The sequence below is a fragment of the Aedes albopictus genome, chromosome 3 (genome assembly GCF_035046485.1).
Source record: "Aedes albopictus strain Foshan chromosome 3, AalbF5, whole genome shotgun sequence".
Lineage (NCBI taxonomy): Eukaryota > Metazoa > Arthropoda > Insecta > Diptera > Culicidae > Aedes > Aedes albopictus.
The window spans coordinates 45675318-45689762 of record NC_085138.1 but is presented as its reverse complement, the minus strand read 5'-3'; the positions used below and the strand labels follow the sequence as shown (position 1 = coordinate 45689762).

Genomic DNA, 14445 nt, shown 5'->3' with positions numbered 1-14445 from the left:
AGTGGACATCTGGATATCTGGAAGGAAGTATTTCAGACGGCATCGTATGTTACACTGATGGCTCCCTTCTCGAAGGTCGAACAGGTGCTGGTATATATTCTCGTGAGCTAAGGCTGCATCAATATTATTCACATGGTAGACACTGCACCGTTTTTCAGGCCGAAATCTTTGCTGTTATGTGCGGAGTGCAATCAGCACTTCAGCAGCACGTAATGGGCAAAGTAATATACTTCTGTTCAGATAGCCAGGCTGCTATTAAAGTACTTGCGCCGGCCAACTCCAGGTCGAAGATAGTTATCGCTTGTCGAACTCAAATCGAGGTGCTAAATTCAGCAAACGCTGTTCACCTTGTATGGGTATCTGGAGTTAGCTCGCACTGGAGCATCACATGACTTCATTGGCCTTGAGCCAGCTATTCCGATATCGAAGTGTTGGGTAAAGCTATAAATTCACACCTGGGCTGTCACTCAACACAGACAATATACTGGAATAGTTTGAAGTCATGTCGTCAAACCAAATTGTATTGTACTGAGCCATCTCCAAGGGTGGCGAAGTATCTTACAAATCTGCCAAAGCAGAATTTCAGCATTGTGGTCAAAGCATTAACTGGCCACTGCCGACTCAGCTATCGCATGGCGAATATTCGGCAAGCTGCTTCATTTGTCCTGAAGTTTAGCTCTTGACAGTAACAGTAATTATACTCACAATGAACTGTAACATTACACATCCAACTGTAATCTGTAATACCCCTGGCAGTTCATGAGACATTTCAAGATAGTTTTGAAATATCCCAGATCATCCAAACTACTTCGGAGACCATAGCTTCAGGTCTACAATTGTGATAATAGCTTTTGTCAGTACGTTAAATAGTGTTAGAACCACTGTATTTACAAAGGCTCGAGGAACAATAAGCGTTGTTATATATTTTTGGGATATTATGAGCCATCTTTACTGTTATGTTAGCATAGTTGATAAAAACAATCACTGTAACATGAGGTGATTATGTTTTAGATAGTAACGTTACACAACCAAAAAGGCTCCATGAATCTCTTACCTCTCAAGGGTCACTTCATGATGGATTTGTGATAATTTAGGTCATCCAATCTTCCATGGAGTACACAACATTACGTCTACACTTGCAATGCTAGCCTACTACAATAATTAATGATACATAATGAACCACATTTGCTAATATTCTTCAAAGACTAGTAGGCATTGTTCTGTACCTTTGCAACATTTAAGGTTGTTTAAACTTTTATGAAACTCATTTTTATAAATCTGCATTCGTTGTACATAGTCATTATTTGTACTATAAAAAGTTACGTTACCTAGTCTAACCCACCCAGAAATTCTGTGAAACTCAGAGCCATTCCAAAATATCTTTGAGATACATATTTCGGCATTACTAAACTTCCTTACAAGAAGTAAGAACTTCCAGCTAAGGTGAAGATATGACAAAGTAACCTCTCGAGCACAAATGTTGGTAGGGTGTAATGAAAGAACAACCGTCTAGTACAAGCACAGAGAGAGAACTAAGTTTTATTCAATACAATATAATTACAGGCTACTACGATCTAAATATTCTTCCTAGATTGCGTCGCTATCACTCCTCCTCAAGCTCGGAAGACAAAATACAGAACAATCATATGAAATTCGAGCTTGATTACATCACCTTTCGTCACTTCATGAAACTTGATGTGTTTTCTTCCCTTTCTTCCATCGACCAGAGTAATCCGACTTGAGTATGATCGCACCGACAGGCACACCATTTGACGTCTGGCTCCTCCTGCTTGTCGGTTGACCCTCTTACCAGAAAACATCGATGGAGGGATGTTGATCCAATGCCGCCACCGCTGGGGTCCTTGCCATGCTGGTACTGATCGCCGCCGGTCCACGTGTTGATGAGAATATCCCGGTCCATGTTCAGCGAATGCAGTCCTCCAGTCATGGTGGCTGCCCCGATTACCTTACCGTGTTTGAGAATGCGGCAACTGTTAGTGTCGAAACAAATAACAGCTGCTTTGGATGCCAATTTCTTCACTGATATAAGGTATGATTTCAATTCCGGCACGTACAGCACTTCCGCAAGAGTGATTCGGTTGAGGCTGCCATCAGGAGAAAGGAGCACAATGCGACATGACCCCATGCCGGCGGAGCTGGTCGTTCTCCCATCCGCGAGACTTACCTCCTGCTTTACGGTATTGTCCAAGGTGTAGAACAAATCCACATCCGCGCACATGTGGGATGATGCGCCCGAGTCGATCAGTCACCCATTGGAGAAGTTTGGTTTTCGTCTAGCTAGAAAAAAATATTCTTCGAGGATTTCTTGACGGGCTGATTGTGCCCTGCACAGATCGAAAAATGAGTGTAAAGTTCTGTGACAAATGATGCACATAATTGGAGCGTGAGGGCCCATATAGCCGAGGCGGTAAACGCACGGGTATTCAGCATGACCATGCTGAGGGTGACGGGTTCGATTCCCGGTCGGTCCAGGATCTTTTCGTAAAGGAAATTTCCTTGACTTCCTTGGGCATAGAGTATCTTCGTGCCTGCCACACGATATACACATGCAAAATGGTCATTGGCAGAGGAAGCTCTCAGTTAATAACTGTGGAAGTGCTCATAGAACACTAAGCTGAGAAGCAGGCTTTGTCCCAGTGAGGACGTTACGCCAAGAAGAGGAGAGAGGAGGTGGAGCGTGGGAAATCACAGAAGTTTACATGACATATCATGTAAAAGTCATAAAATATCATGTAAACTTCCATTATATGTCATGTAATTCAGCATGACTCTGAGTGTTTACATGACATATAACACAAATTTACATGATATATCATGTAAAACATCATAACATTAAGTTTACATGACGTGTAAATCTCATTATTTTTATCTGTGTGGGCACGTTCCGTCTCGTTGGTTGATCTTCCGATTTTTCGTCGATGATCCGTTGTTCCGCCAACGCCTTGCAATGCTTCTCTTTATGACCGGGCATCAGGCAGTACTTACCCGACGTCTCCACTAGACAGAAATGTCTTGCCATTTTGCTGGACAGATGTGTCATGACAGAAATGTTCTCTCGCTGTTTGCATGGAAAGCAGCGGTGTTGATCATTTCTGTTACGTTTTCTCTTTCTGGCAGCAAAATGGCAAGACATTTCTGTCTAGTGGAGACGTGGGGTTACAAACCAGTTTCCTCCTGTCCACGCCAGCCATCAGCAAAGACTCGTTGGGCACCTTTTCGCAGCGTTTTGCTACTTCATCTACGAGCTTGGACTTGATTAGTTCCAACGTTAGCTCGTCGTCGGATCTACTCTCCAGAGCAGTGGTGAGTGTATTGAACGACTCCGGAACTTGGCCTGCCAAAGTCAATCGCTCGAAGAGGTCCTCCATCTCAAAGATATGTCGTTCTATGGGGGCTATTTTATAACTCGAATCGATTAAATCGGGTCGCCTGCTATCACTGTCGAGTCGAGCAGGAAAGCGATCACAGAAACCGACTAGCTCGACAGTCGACAGCAGAAGAGTGATCGATTCGCGATTTTGACAGTTTACTGAGAGGAATTTTGTTTACACAAGCTTTTTACGAGCGGCCGCGTCGTTGAATGTTGGTGTCTGCGGCAAACATGTCCAGCTGGGTGATGCGTGTCTGGTAGTGGTCATGTGGAACCGGCCAACCCAATCTGGTCCTGTTGCAAGCATCAAAATTACACCCGCGGGGACCTGGATCGTGAACATTTCGGTCAGGGCACCAAAACCAGGCATGCGAAGGCTCTGTCTACATGATTTTTATATTCATCTTCTTGGTCACCGTAAAACGTCAAATGGCCTCCCTGGCCAACCATTGGTCAACCCATGGCCACCGGAATGTGCTCTGCAAAAGCCTTTTTCGAGGACGTTTTGGCCATACGATCAAAACTAGAAATGGGACGGCTCTTTCTTCATGAATTTTCATATCCATCATTTTAGTGACCATGAAAAGGTCTAATGGTCTTCCTTACCAACCCGTGGCCACTGAAATATACCCTGGAGGAACCTGTTCCGAGGACCTTTGGACCATGGTGCCAAATTTAGGCATGCGACGGCTCTATCTATATGCTTTTTCATATCCATCATCTTGGTTACCGTAAAAAGGTCCAATGTCCTCCCTGGCCAACCGAAATGCGTCCTGAAGGTGCTTTCTTCGTGAACACCAAAACTAGGCATGCGACGGTCTATCTTCTTGATTCTTTATATAAATTATCTTTTTTTTCCTCCCCGCTGTTAGAGCAATCAAGCCGCTACATATAATAAGCTGAACTTTTGTGACATCCATCATCCATATCCATCATCCATCTCCAGAAATTCCTTTTGGAAACTCTCCAAAAATTCCTCTAGTAATTTCTCCGGAAATTCCTCTCAAAATTTCTCCAGAAATTCCTCTAGAAATTTCTCCAGAAATTCCTCTAGGAATTTCTCCAGAAATTCCTCTGGAAATTTTTCCAGAAATTCCTCTAGGAATTTCTCCAGAAATTCCTCTAGGAATTTCTCCAGAAATTCCTCTAGGAATTTCTCCAGAAATTCCTCCAGAAATTTCTCCAGAAATTCCACTAGGAATTTCTCCAGAAATTCCTCTAGGAATTTCTCCAGAAATTCCTCTAGGAATTTCTCCAGAAATTCCTCTAGGAATTTCTCAAGAAATTCCTCTAGGAATTTCTCCAGAAATTCCTCTAGGAATTTCTCCAGAAATTCCTCTAGGAATTTCTCCAGAAATTCCTCTAGGAATTTCTCCAAAAATTCCTTTACGAATTTCTCCAGACATTCCCTAGAAATTTCACCAGGAATTCCTCTAGGAATTTCTCCAGAAATTTCTCTAGAAATTTCACCAGGAACTCCTCAAGGAATTTCTTCAGAAATTCCTCTAGGAATTTCTCCAAAAATTCCTCTACGAATTTCTCCAGGCATTCCTCTAGAAATTTCACGAGGAATTCCTCTAGGAATTGCTCCAGAAATTCCTCTAAGAATTTCCTAGAAATTCCTCTAAGAATTTATCCAGAAATTCCCCAAGAAATTTCACCAGGAGTTCCTCTAGGAATTTCTACAGAAATTCCTCTAAGAATTTCCCAGAAATTCCGCTAAGAATTTATCCAGAAATTCCCCAAGAAATTTCTCCAGAAATTCCTCTAGGAATTTCCCAAGAAATTCCTCTACGAATTTCTCCAGAAATTTCTCTAGAAATTCCACCAGGAATTCCTCAAGGAATTTCTTCAGAAATTCCTCTAGGAATTTCTCCAAAAATTCCTCTACGAATTTCTCCAGACATTCCTCTAGAAATTTCACGAGGAATTTCTCTAAGAATTTCCCAGAAATTCCTCTACGAATTTATCCAGAAATTCCCCAAGAAATTTCTCCAGAAATTCCTCTAGGAATTTCTTTAGAAATTCCTCTGGAAATTTCTCCACAAATTCCTCTAAGAATTTCTCCAAAAAATCCTCTAGGAATTTCTCCAGAAATTCCTCCAGAAATTCCTCCAGAAATTCCTCTAGGAATTTCTTCAGAATTTCCTCTAGAAATTTCTCCAAAAATTCCTCTAGGAATTTCTCCAGAAATTCCTCTAGAAATTTAAACAGGAAACCCTCCAGAAATTCCTCCAGATATTACTCTAGGAATTTCCTCAGAAATTCCTTTAGGAATTTTCCCAGAAATTCCTCTAGGAATTGCTTCAGACATTCTTGTAGTCATTTCTCCAGAAATTCCTCTAGGAATTCTTCCAGAAATTTCTTTCGGTATTTCTCCAGCGATTCCTTTAGGAATTCCTGTCTAATTCCTCCGGAAATTTCGCTAGGAATTCCTCTAGATATCTAGAATATCTCTAGATATATCCCTAAGAATTCCTCCAGAGGAATATTTGGAAGAATTCCTAGAGGAATTTCTGGAGGAAATCTGGTTGAAACCCTGGAGGAATTTTTGGAGAAATACCTTGAGAAATTCTTCCGGAAATTCCTGCACCAATTCCTCTTAAAATTCTTCAATTTCCGGAGGAATTCCTGCAGAAATTTCCGGCAGAACCTCTGGAGGAATTCCTTGAGGAATTTCCTAAGGAATTCTCGGAGGAATTTCCGGAGGAATTTCTGGAGGAATTTCAGGAGGAATTTCTGGAGAAATTCCCGGAGGAATTGCTGCAGGAATTTCCGGAGGAATTCCTCAAGGTATTTCTACAAAAATTCCTTTAAGAATTTCATCCAGAATTCCTCCAGAAATTCCTCTAGGAATTCTTCCGAATATTCCTCTGGAGGAATTCCTAGGGGAATTTCTAGATATATTCCAGGAGGAATTCCTAGAGAAATTTCCAAAGCAATTTCCACAAAAATTCCTAGAGAAGTTTCCAGAGAAATTTCCAGAGGAATTTCTAGAGGAATATTCGAAGGAATTCCTAGAGAATTTAACGGAGGAATTCCTTGAGGAATGATGTTGGAATTCCTGGAGGAATTTCTGGAAGAGTTCTGGATGAATTTGAGAGGAATCTCTAGAAGAATTTGTGGAGGAATTCCTTGAGGAGTTCTGGAGGAATTCCTAGAGGAATTTGTGGATAAATTTTTGGAGGAATTTCCGGAGGAATTCGTAGAGGAACTTTCGGAGGAAATTCTGGAGGAATTACTAGAGGAATTCCTAGAGGAATTTTTGGAGTAATTCCTAGAGGAAATTATAAAGGAATTGCTGGAGAAATACCGAAAGAAATTTCTGGAGGAATTCCCAGAGGAATTTCTGGAGAAATTACTAGAAGAATGTCTGGAGCAATTCCTAGAGGAATTTCTGGAAAAATTCCTAATGGAATTTTCTGGAGAAATTAGTAGAGAAATCCCTGGTTAAATTTCTAAAGGAATTTCTGGAGAGAATCCTGGAGGATCTTTTGGAGAAATTCCTAGAGGAATTTTTGGAGAAATTCCAAGAAATTCTAAGATTTCTGGGAATTCTTAGAGGAATTTCTGGGAAATTCGTAGAGGAATTTCTGGAGAAATTCCTTGAGGAATTCCTGGTGAAATTTCTAGAGGAATTTCTGCAGAAATTCGTAGAGGAATTTTTGGAGAAATTCCAAGAGGAATCTCTGGAGAAATTCCTAGAGGAATTTCTGGAGAAATTCCTAGAGGAATTTCTGGAGAAATTCCTAGAAGAATTTCTTCAGAAATTTCTTGAGGAATTTCTGGATTGATTCTCAGAGGAATTTCTGGGAAATTCTTAGAGGAATTTCGGGTGAAATTCCTAGAAGAATTCTTGGAGGAATTTCTAGAGGAATTTCTAGAGAAATTCGTAGAGGAATATTTGGTGAAATTCCTAGAGGAATTTCTAGAGAAATTCGTAGAGGAATATTTGGTGAAATTCCTAGAGGAATTTTCGGAGAAATTCCTAGAGGTATTTCTGGAGAAATTCCTGGAGGATTTTCTGGAGAAATTTCTTGAGGAATTTCTGGAGAAATTCCTAGAGGAATTTCCGGAGAAATTCCTGAGGAAATTCCTAGAGGAATATCTGAAGGTTTTCCAAGAGGAATTTCTGGAGAAATTCCTAGAGGAAGTCCTGGTTAAATTTCTAGAGGAACTTCTGGAGAAATTCCTAGATGAATTCTTGGAGAAATTCCTAGAGGAATTTCTGGGAAATTCTTAGGCGAATTGCTGGAGAAATTCCCTGAGAAATTCTTGGTGAAATTTCTAGAGGAATTTCTGGGGAAATTCGTAGAGGAGAAATTCCTAGAGGAATTTCTGGAGAAATTAGTAGAGGAATTTCTGGAGAAATTCTTAGATGAATTTCTGGAGAAATTTCTTGAGGAATTTCTGGATAAATTCTCAGAGGAATTTCTGGGGAACTCTTAGAGTAATTTCTGGAGAAATTCCAAGAGGATTTTCCAGAGGAATTTCTGGAGAAATTCGTAGAGGAATTTCTGGAGGAATTCCTGGAGGAATTGCTAGAGGAATTCCTGGAGGAATTCCCAGAGGAATTTCTGGGGGAATTCCTAGAGGAATTTCTGGAGGAATTCCTAGAGGAATTTCTGGAGGAATTCCTAGAGGATTTTCTGGAGGAATTCCTAGAGGAATTCCTGCGAAATTCCTAAAGGAATTCCTGTAGGAATTCCTGGAGTTATTCCTGTAGGAATTCCCAGAGGAATTCTTGTAGGAATTCTTGTAGGAATTGGGTTCTTTAGTGAATAAAATATTGCTATTTTGTATAGCCTAATCGAAAGAGCTCATTTTTCTGAGTATAACGTGATTTTATTGGATTCCGATAGCTTTGTTTTGATGGTTAAATTAACAAAACAGTTTTCATTTTTGTGGATAGAATGACAGTTCAATCGATAAAGTGACAGTTCGACCCGAACAAAAAAAAATCCCCATACAAACTTTAAATATAGTTCCCGGACTCCGAGAGGAGTTCCTGGAGGAATTCCTAGAGGAGTTCCTTGAGGAATTCCTAGAGGAGTTCCTGGAGGAATTGCTAGAGGAGTTCCTGAAGGAATTCCTAGAACAATTCCTGGAGGAATTCCTAGAGGAACTCCTGGAGGAATTCCCAGAGGAACTCCTAGAGGAATTTCCAGAGGAATTCTTAGAGGAATTGCCGGAGGAATTCCTAGAGGAATTATGTTGGCATTCCAAGAGGAATATCTGGAGGAATTCCTAGAGAAATTTTTGGAGGAATTCTGGAGGAATCCCTAGTGGAATTTCTGGAGGAATTCCTTGAGTGTAATCGGTTCATTCCGACGCAATGCCTGGTTTCAGTTTCTTAGATGCCTGCAGGCGAAGAATCAGGTTTTGATCACCTAAACACAGGATAAACATAAAAAGATAGAAGATCTGGCGCTAATGGCCAAAGCGTCCTCGGAGCAGGCTCCTCCAGAGCATATTCCGGTGGCCACGGGTTGACCAGGGAGGTCATTAATCCTTTTTATGGCCGTTGGTTCGCTAAGATGATGGATATGATGAATCATCAAGAAAGAGCCGCCGCATGCCTAGCTTTGGTGTCCTGACCAAGCCGGCCTTGACTGAATGCCAAGGTTTCCGCGGGGGCCATTCCGACACTCGCGACAGGACCAGATCGGGTTGGTCGGTTCTACATGTCCACTACCAACCAAGCTACCAAACACTCATAATCAGCTGGACATTTTTGTATGCCGTGTACTGAATACCCGACGCGATCGCTCGTGTATCTCTTTTTGGCGCGACTGATGGAGGGTTTAAAACGGATTCCAATGAATATTCTAGAGTAGTTTAACTAATAAAATACAAAAAAAAATCCCTACGCGCACAAAGCCATGTTGTTGGTAAAAATTCAAAATTTCACATCAATCTGTCTGATCGCTGTGCGCAGCAGGCACTGATTGCTGTGCGATGACAGGTGGCCGACCGTTTTCATCGAGTCGTTTTAGTGAGTCGAGCATTCGTTGTGCTAGACTATTTACTCGACATCCATCGACTAACTCGTTTTGTATAATTCGACAACTATCGAGTCACATGAAATTACGGTCGACTCGAGTTATAAAATAGCACCCTATTTCCTCAACATCGCTGTACCGCTTCTCACACACTTGCTTCAGAAGGGATACCTTCGATGTCAAAGTTGCTTTTTCGTAGTGACGGCGGAGGCTTGATCCAAAGAAAATGAACTATTCATGACTTTTGTTGCACTCCAGATGGAGAGCTTTTCTATTGTTAAATCCATTTTTAATCATTACTAATCCATGAACTTAGATGACAACTTCTACATCAAACAAGAGTTTAAACATGTTGCAAACAGACTAGTTTTTTTTAATTGGAATATAAAGTTTCGGATCAATAGTTCTTTGATTGCTTATCAATCAGGGTGTCTACTATTTTACGAAAATGCAAGTTCCTGTTCCCTGAAGCAGTCCCAAAAAAGGAGCATTCTTGGCGAAACTTTTGAAATAATTTTAATTATAATCAACATTATGGTAGAAATCCTGGAAAGAAATCTGACCTAAGTACCAGAAAACCATAAAAAAAGCTAGAAGCTTTTTGAGAAATTCATGGATTACTTTCTGCAGAAACTTATTTTGTTGAATCTTCACAGTAATACAAGGAGCAACACTAGCATAGACTAATTACTAGTGCAATTTAATGATTGCATCAATACAGTTTTATTTCTAAGGAAGATATTTATGAAAAAGGAAGCATTTCCTGAATAATCTTTTCTAAACATTAAGACAAAACATATACAGAAAAGTATTAATTCATCAGAAATTAATGATAAGTTTTTCTGGCCACACCATACCCTTGAAAATTCAGTGAAGATATCAGCAAGAATGTCCTCAGGACATTTTGTGTCAGAAAACCAATCAAATTCTATCAGAATAATTGCTTACGATACACACAGTCTACAAAACCAATGGTTTTCTTGACAGGAATCTGTTACATTTAACTCTTGATTTGACTACAAAATTCAACCAAATGTTTCTTCAAAATTTCTGATAAACGTCTTTTTACAAATTCCACACAAAAGCTTTCAGAAACACAAATTTCAGACATCTTGCCATTATTCAGTTTTTTCGAACGTCAGGCATTGCTCTATAGGTAAGTTTCGTTCAAAATTTAAATTAAATCCAAAATTTCAACCAAAAACTGATCTCAGGAATAAGATAGAAATGACTTCAAGAGTTTAACTAAGAAATTCAGAATATAATCAGTTTAACTAAGAAATTCAGAATAAATTGAGCTTCTAGTGCGATGTAACTTAACTAGCACTCCACGCTATTGACTATAAACATTGTTTTTGCTCAAACACAAAATTCCATAACTCTAGTTTGAAAATGTTCGTTTTTTTCTGATTGATTGTGTTGAACTTCGGCCCCAAATGTTTGATGTAAGTACCATTTCCGCAAAATCCGCGCCACAATTAGTGAAAACGCGCGAAACGCAAAAACCGCGAAAAACGCAAAATCCGCGCCACTTGTAACAGCCCTGCATTCAGCGACCCCTGCCGATCTGATGATGTCCATCGAACATTCAGAAGATTTAACTTGGACTTGATAGAATACAAATCGTAGCTTTGTATAATGAAAGAAGTTACCGTTATAGGGTAAAAGCTGCCTTAGTGGAGGTAGTACCAATAGTGGTGGTAGTGGCAATTTAGCCCTATTTCGACCAAAAAGCTTGCAAATTACATTTTTAATAGATGCATCATACCTAGGTAGTTGATAACATTAATTTAGTTTTGTGTTCAGGTTTTGCCGAAAAACCTATTTTAAACAATTATTTTCCTTAATTGTTTTGCTCCCTTGCACCTATAGTGGTGGTAGTGTTCCTATAGTGGTGGGTCTCATAAGAATTCAATGGGATGCGCCACTATAGGAACCAATGTTAAATTTTACCTCCATAATAGGAACCGTGTACCTTTAGTTGGTGCAAGTGATTTAATAGCAAAAACTGAAATAAACAATGGTTTTTACACTTTTCCTAGCAAATTCAAGTGGAAAACTACCGATTAATGCTTTCAGACCTTTTATTTTGTGGTATTATTAATTTTATTCAATTATTTTACTACAAGGAGCTACTAATAGCACCACTATTGGTACATTTACTATGACACACATGTGATACAAGAATCACTGTACTATTGCGCTTGAAATGAGTGCCATACTGAAAATTCTCTCAGTTCAAGTCAGTCTTGTTAAAATTCCCTTGACACTGCGCACCGTTGTATAGGAATCACAATCGTATCACATGTCTGTCCGGGGTATTACACGCGTAGACTTTACGATCTAATCTCAAGCACAATTTGGATGACCTAGGATATCCAGAAGAAAAAAAAAGATTCTTTATTATATTCTACCCTTTCTATGCTGTTGAGCACCAAAACCACAGAAATATACCACAGAAGAAGATCTCAATCAATAACTGTGGAACTGCTCATAGAATACTGCAGTTGAAAGCAGGCTTTGTCTCAGTTGGGACGTTATGACACCAAAACAGCTAAACTACGATCTCGTTTAGTAGAAATGTATTGTTCATCGTTAGCTTTGTGGGAATATCGACAGCTGTAGTACCTAGGTACCTACTGAATTTCGGTGCAATCGATTATTGAAACTACCAAAATAGTTTTGCTTTTCTCTTTTCGTCAGAAATGTTGTAGGGTATGTGTGCCATCAGTAATCTTATGCTCCCATTTTCATCCTATTCGAAAACAAGCGATTACGGCACCGATTGACTCCGTTTTTTGTTTTCATGGGTGCTCACTTCTAACAAAAATAAGAAACAAAACAAACAGCGCTTCAATCCTTTGTTTTTCGTGGGATGAAAATGGGAGCCACATGCTTAATAAGGAAACTAATACCCTACCAGGCGTTTCAGCAGAAGTAAGTGTGAGACATCATTTGTGCCTACGTCTATAATTGATGACCGTGACTAGAAGCAATGACTAACGCTATATTTCAACATTTGCGCCATATTAATCGGACACCGATAATGTGCTTAACTGTACCCCCTGACTTACTTTGTTTGTGTTATATTATACGATTTCACGTTGCACAGCTATCAAGTTATTCGAAGCTTAATCTGTATAATCCAACCGATGACTGGAATGTATAAAACAGCAAGTATTCATATTATGTATACACTTATATGTAGGCCTGTCCATAAACTACGTAGACTCTTATGGGGGGAGCGGAGATCTGACAAAAGTCTACGGTCCATACAAATTTTTAAAATTTTGTATGAACGAAAGTCTACGGAGGGGAAGGGGGGTGGGTTTTGAGATGACCAAAAATGAGTCTACGTAGTTTATGGACAGCGCACATAATCTTTCAACCATTGAAATTCAACGGAAACGAGTCAATCATATTCCACGCACCATAATGCCATAGGAATTTCAATTGTTTCTCAAATCAGCATACACTGGCACGGCTTACTGCAGATGAGTGCAATACTGCAATGTACACCCGGCCTGTTGCCAATGACAACGTATAGCGCATCGCGTCAATCAGTATGTTATTCGAACGCCCTCTTCTATAGTCAGCTGAGTTCCGTTCCACCACCCAATATGGCTGGGTTAACCCTCTAATACCCAAATTTTTGATTTTGATCTAAATATCATTTTTCGTCATCTAAAATCGATTTAAACATGTTTTGGAAGATGATTCTTTTCAATTCTCGATTTCGTGAATTTCAGTTTTTGATTTTTCTAATTTTTATTTTTGAACATCCCCACACTTTTATATTTTTCCTGGAAGCCTATTTGGGGTACGGAATTTTTGGGATGAAAACATTATGAGATTTTATGATTATTGTGGAAATATTTTCATTTTAAATTTTTTTCATATAAAATTTTATTTTCCGTGTAATTTTAGGGAAAATAATTTTAGAGTGTATTCGATCCCCTTAAACTATTAAACAAGGATAGAATGGTTTGGGAAAAATTTAAAATATGTTAATTGTAGCGATTCAATACAAAATAAACAATGACTTCTAAAAGGTGACCAAATCATCAATTTTTAAATGATTTTTAAAAAATGTAAATACGCTTTAAAATACACCAAGAACCATTTTGAGATATACAAAACAGTCCTAAATATCAGTCAAAAATATAAAAATTTTGATTTCCCACGAAACAAAAATTACAAAAATGCTCAAACTATACCCCGTCTAAAGGCGGGGTTGGGTATTAGAGGGTTAAATGACGACGCTACGAAAGCGTGATCCGAGTGGCGATGAACTACAAAATAAAAACAAAATAATAACAACTTGATGATTTTGTGGCTATCTCGGTCTCCTTCTACTCATAGTATAAGGGAGTAGAGATCAAAGTGGATAATGAAATGATAGATATGATAGAATCCGCTAGGGAGCGAACAAGTGTGAACATTTTATAGAAGGTGAAATTAGGCAAGTAGGCCATGTTTTGAACGAATACATCGAATGCGTGAAACTTCTGCCGTGCGACCTGTGCTTTTAAACAGCTCGGCTTGGTTGGTAGTTCATTTATTTATTTATTTGTCTAATCAACAGGCTATTTGTAAGCCCCAATGATGTTACTTAATTCTAAGATTTAAAGTACAAAACTTACAGTCACATATAAAACTTACATACTAACAATGGATAGTCAATTAATACAATACAAATTATAATCGAAACTACACATACAAAAACAAAAAGCAGCATACAGAATAAACACTAAGTAGACCTTGAAAAAAACAGACTGAATCTCCGACGAAGTATTTGACGAGACACGTTAAAATCAAACAGTGAAGAAACTCTGTTGAAATTACGCTGCAGCCCATTGACACTCCCGAACATGCTGTAGTTCGCCCGGTTCAAAGGCAGCCGCAGCATGTAGTTGTTGCGAAGAGCACGAGGTTGGACATTGATGTCTATTTAACCTAGGAGAGCGGGACATTCGATGCGTCCCTGTAGAATATCTGTTACCAGTAAAGCCCTGGCAGTATCTCTACGGGTCGACAGCGGTTCCAAGTGGA

At 39.3% G+C, this 14445-nt stretch overlaps 1 protein-coding gene and 1 long non-coding RNA gene across 2 annotated transcripts in view; one reads left to right on the top strand and one right to left on the bottom strand.

Moving 5' to 3' along the window:
- Positions 1-3131, top strand: part of LOC134291095 (uncharacterized) — a 65696-nt gene extending 62565 nt beyond the window's left edge. Inside the window, exon 2 of the long non-coding RNA XR_009998907.1 lies at positions 2410-3131. This is a non-coding gene — a long non-coding RNA (uncharacterized LOC134291095). The remainder of the gene's footprint in view (positions 1-2409) is intronic.
- LOC109401483 (ATP-binding cassette sub-family A member 2) overlaps positions 1-14445 on the bottom strand; it is a 41615-nt gene that overhangs the window by 19890 nt on the left and 7280 nt on the right. The gene's annotated exons all lie outside the window — the stretch shown is intronic.